The sequence below is a fragment of the Apium graveolens genome, unplaced genomic scaffold (assembly GCF_009905375.1).
Source record: "Apium graveolens cultivar Ventura unplaced genomic scaffold, ASM990537v1 ctg1435, whole genome shotgun sequence".
NCBI lineage: Eukaryota > Viridiplantae > Streptophyta > Magnoliopsida > Apiales > Apiaceae > Apium > Apium graveolens.
This window is the reverse complement of record NW_027417238.1, coordinates 58,506-63,651: the sequence shown is the minus strand read 5'-3', so window position 1 is coordinate 63,651 and position 5,146 is coordinate 58,506. Positions and strand designations below refer to the sequence as shown.

Sequence of the window (5,146 nt, the reverse complement as noted above, 5' to 3'; positions counted from 1 at the left end):
ACTTCAATTTGCCAATCCTTAACAAGCCAAAAAGAACAAAGTCAAGAGCAGTCAAGAAAGTGAAGCTGTCATCTCTCAAATCCAAATCTCTAACCAAAGCTCAATCCAAAATCAACAAGGGAGATTACTTGTACTTATGTGACATCAAGGAATTCTCTGACCTAAACCTCTATCTAGATGAACTGGAAGAAGTTAGAGGGATTGATGCCTACAGGAATCTACCTGAATGGTTAGTTTTCAAGTACAAGGGAGGAAAGGAGATTCAATGGCCACTTCACAGGATCCTTCAAGAAAGCCAATCTGTGCTGATAAAAGTTTATTTATCTTTTAAGAAGAACTTTGGTTTCAATGTAACTGCAAGAAGACTGGTTTTAAAGAAGATTGAAGAACTGAGTAGTGTTAGAGCTAAAGATGTACTCCCAAAGACTCTAACTATTCCTTACACAGGAAGTAGAAGATTTTTCAGATTAGAAGACCAGTTGAGCATCTCTAGCAATGAGACTCTTCTGGAGATACAAGAAAAGCTAAATCTCTCAGAATCTGATGAACTGGAATTCCACAGACAGCTCCAAAATCAGATAGAAGAAAATAACAGAAAACTTGGAAAGAGATCCAGACCTTCAAGAAATTAGGTTAATCTGCTCAGGCTAGAGGAGCATCTTGAAAATGACTGTGAGCTAATCTTTGTACATTTTTTTATTTGAAGCACTTTACAGTTTTATCTACTTACTTTTAAAGTTGTATTTTTAGGGTGTTTTGTTATCATCAAGTTTCTCTTAATTTATGGCTACAATTCCAGTAGACATAAATTGGGGGAGATTGTTGTGAATACGTTGTGAACTTGATGATTTCATTAACAAAACACCTAAGTAGATTTTACTTAGTGAAAAATGTAGCACTCGACGAATAAGGAATATAGTCCCGACGGATGACTCAATATAGTCCCGACGGATGATGATCAATTATCCATCGAGTGAGTAGCTTGTGTAATAATGAGTCTGTAGCACATTTCTGCATACACCTTGTTTAGTTTCTGTAGTAGCACTCAATTCATGTTGACTTTAATTAGATATGCGGAATAGGTTGATTAATTTTACATAGATGATGTCTTATAATTCTGCATAAATGAAATGAAGTCACGTGCCAGATAGCTACCCGACGGATGAATAACAATGCCACTCGACGGATGATCAACAAGGCAACCCGAAGGATGATCATGTACCCGACGGATAATCAATTCAAACATCTGTTGACAGTGACAACACAGTCACATGCGTCGAATGTATGCAAAAGGAATGTGGAAGCCTATTCAACTGGGTTTTAGAGAACAAAGAAGCATTGCCATTTCCATGTTATTATGAAGATATTCAAAGATGCTGGAATAGAGAAATGAAGCAGTATAGTATTAGACTTGATAGGTTTTGTTTTATTATCTTATCTTATTACTTTGTAATCTTGGTGATATATAAACCAAGATGCAGCAAATAGAACAACAAGAACACTAAGCAAGAAATTTCTTAGAGAAATATTTGTAAGCTGTATTCTTAGCATTTCTCTGTAAACTTAGTTGTTCATTTGTAAGCAGCTGTGAGCAAATCCTGCTACATAGAATTCTCTTGATATAATATATATATCTCTGGTGAATACATTCAAATCCACCAGAAAGTTTTTAAAGACTTGTGTTTTTAATTACTTTTGTCTTGATTCATTCCAAGTTATTATTCCGCACTTTGCAAATCAATTCACACAGATATATATTTTAAGTTAGAACACATTTAACCCAAGAAAAAGTTTCAAGAATTCCATTCAACCCCCCTTCTGTAATTCTTGTTGCATTGTTAGGGACTAACAATTTTGATGCCTTAGTGTGTGGTGATTGTATGATAACCTAGTATTGGTTGTGCTTATTTGTCTTATGAGCGTCGCAAACTTATAAGATTGTGTGTTAATTCTTAATGAAGCGAAAGTGAATATAAGGATTTAGAACTTGCCATGCTAGCATGGGTTCATGTGTTATTGTATAACTTGTGCATTAAATCGTTATGTTGTCAAATTCTATAGACATATAGGGTCTCAATATAATTGGTGTCTATTCAGCTTCTATCTCTTTTGTGGATGTCTGGTAGTATGGTATTCGTGCAATGAAAGTTGGCGTTTATCAGTTTTGTGTTATCTGATTAACGTCATCAGCATTACATGCTAAGGTTAAGAACGAAAAGGCTATTGAATGAAGTACTTAATAAAGTTAGAATCCCATATTTGTCATATATATTAACTCAACCATTCTTATTCTCTTAGTTATAATTGTTAGCTTAAGTTAGTTAAAAGCAATCTCAATTTGTTAATCGTCTTAGCATTAGATATTAACCACACCATTGTTGCATAGATACATTGACTGAAATTACAAAATTGATTCTCTGTGGGAACGAACTAGAAGATATTCTATATTACTTGCAAACGCGTATACTAGCATGTATTTTACCGCTTGTTTAGCGACTAACAAGTTTTTGGCGCCGCTGCCGGGGAATTCAGTGTTAATTTTTTAGTTTATGTGTTTGTCATCAGTGGTCGTTAAAGTTCAGTGACTTGGACATTGTTACTTATCTGTTTCCTTGTCTAATTTCAGGTACTCTAGCGAGCGTGTATGCATTTGCGTTCTCGGTCTCGTAAAAGAAATCTGGATCAAGCCGATGAAGAAGCTGTAGTGGTTCGAAGGGAAGTTGTTGAGGATGAAGAGAAGGTAGAAGAAGAAAAGAAAGTCGAGGAACCAACTTTAGTAGTGATGGGAGATCAAGCAGAAATTCCTAAGGCTCTGATGGACTATTCTCAGCCTAAGATCAATGATATTCGGTCGAGCATCATCAGACCAGCCATCTCGGCTAACACTTTTGAGATCAAGTCAAGCATGATTCAGATGATACATAACTCATTTTAGTTTGGGGGTTCTCCTACTGAAGATCCCAACATGCACATCAGGGATTTCATCGAGATCTGCGACACTTTCAAGTTTAATGGTGTGACTGAAGATACTATCAAGCTGCGACTCTTTCCATTCTCTCTGAGGGATAAAGTAAAGTGATGGTTACATTCTCTACCACCAAGGTCTATCACTACTTGGGAAGATCTTTCTCAAAAGTTTCTCACTAAATTCTTCCATATGGAAAAGACTACTACAATCAGGAATACTCGTACTCAATTTGCTCAGCAAACTGGAGAATCTTTGTGTGAGGCTTGGGATCGATATAAGGGGATACTAAGGAAGTCCTCACACCATAACATGCCTGATTTGATGATTATAAACTATTTCTACAATGGATTGGGTGCTACTTCTAGACCCATGCTCGATGCAACATCAAGAGGAGCCTTGTTGGCTAAGAGTTATAATGAAGCTTATGAATTGATTGAACTTATGGGGTCTAATGAATACCAAAATCCTTCCTAGAGACTGACTCAGGGAAAAATAGCAGGAATTCTGGCATTGGATGCTGCAACTGCTATAGCTTCCCAACTTAAGGCTTTGACGATGAAGGTGGACACTTTGGCTAATTATGGAGTTAATCAAATCACTAGCATGTGTGAGCTTTGTATTGTGCCCATGAGACTGATTAGTGTGCTATTTCTAGTGAATCAGCTCAGTTCGTGAGCAACTTTCAGCGATCACAACAACCTATGCAAGCCACCTATCATCCTAACAACCGCAATCATCCTAATTTCAGCTGGAATAACACTCAGAATGCGGTTAACAGCCTTATCAGCAGTACCCAGCAAAGCAGTACAACCCCCCTGGTTTTCAGCAACCGCAATATGCACCAAGACAACAATTTCAGCTGCAACAAGCTAGTGAAAAATCTGAATTAGTGGAGTTGAAGCTTATGTGCAAAAGCCAAGTTGTTTCTATCAAGACCTTGGAAAATCAAATTGGAAAAATTTCCAATGCCTTGCTAAATCATCAACCTGGTACACTACCTAGTGATACTGAAGTACCAGGGAAGAGGGAAGCTAAGGAGTAGGTAAAGGAAATCACTTTGAGGTCTGAGAAGGTTGCAAATCCCTGCCAAACTGAAGTTTCGAATGACGTAGTTGGGGCTGAAGAAGAAGTAGAGCAACAGGAAGCAGAAGTGGAACCAAGGAAGACTACTGTAGAGCACACTCCTCTTGAGGGTAATACAGGGGAGAAACAGATCTATCCTCCACCGCCTTTTCCTAAGTGGCTGCAGAAGAAAAAGCTGGATAAACAATTTGAGAAGTTTCTGGAGGTGTTCAAGAAACTTCTTATCAACATACCTTTGGCTGAGGCTCTTGAGAAGATGCCTAGTTACGCAAAGTTTATGAACTCTCTCAAAAAGTGAGCTAGATGATTTAGAGACTGTCGCTCTCACGGAGGAATGCAGTTTTGTGCTGTAACAGAAGTTGCCTCCAAAGCTAAAAGATCCAGAAAGCTTCATTATTCCATGTACTATTGGAAAAGTGTCTTTTGACAGATGCTTATGTGACTTGGGAGCTAGCATTAATCTGATGCCATAGTCAATCTTTAAGCAGTTGGACTTGCCTGATCCAAAACCGACTTATATGACTTTGTAGTTGGCCGATCGTTCTATTACATATCCGTGAGGTATTGTGGAGGATGTCTTGGCCAAGGTTGATAAACTCATCTTCCCTACTAATTTCATAATTCTTGATTTCGAAGAGGATAAGAAGATTCCCATAATTTTGGGAAGACCTTTCTTGGCGACTAGCTGTACCTTGATAGATGTGTCAAAGGGTGAGCTTACAATGCGAGTTCTGGATCATGATGTAACTTTTAATATGTTAAATGCTATGAAATTTCCTACAGAAAATGAGGAGTGCTTAAAGGTTGAGTTGGTCGATTCTGTGGTTGCATCAGAACTTGATCAATTGCTAAGGTCTAATGCCTTAGAGAAGGCCTTGTTGGGTAATTCAGATAGTGAAGATGATGAAGGTGAAGAGTAATTGCAATATCTGAATGCTTCTCCCTGAAAGAGGAAGATTGATATGCCTTTAAAATCTCTTGGAATGGAGGAATTGAACAAATCTCCAAAATGCCCCAAGCCATCTATTGAGGAAGCTCTTACTCCTGAGCTGAAACCACTACCTAAACATTTGAGGTATGCTTTTTTAGGTGATT

The 5,146-nt window shown here is 37.8% G+C and overlaps 1 non-coding gene across 1 annotated transcript; it reads right to left on the bottom strand.

Annotated features, from left to right (window-relative positions):
- Positions 1 to 3,172: 3,172 nt before the first annotated feature.
- On the bottom strand, positions 3,173 to 3,279 carry LOC141699870 (small nucleolar RNA R71). Its single transcript, XR_012566140.1, has one exon. It is a non-coding gene; the product is annotated as a small nucleolar RNA R71 (small nucleolar RNA).
- Between the last annotated feature and the right edge of the window lie 1,867 nt (positions 3,280 to 5,146).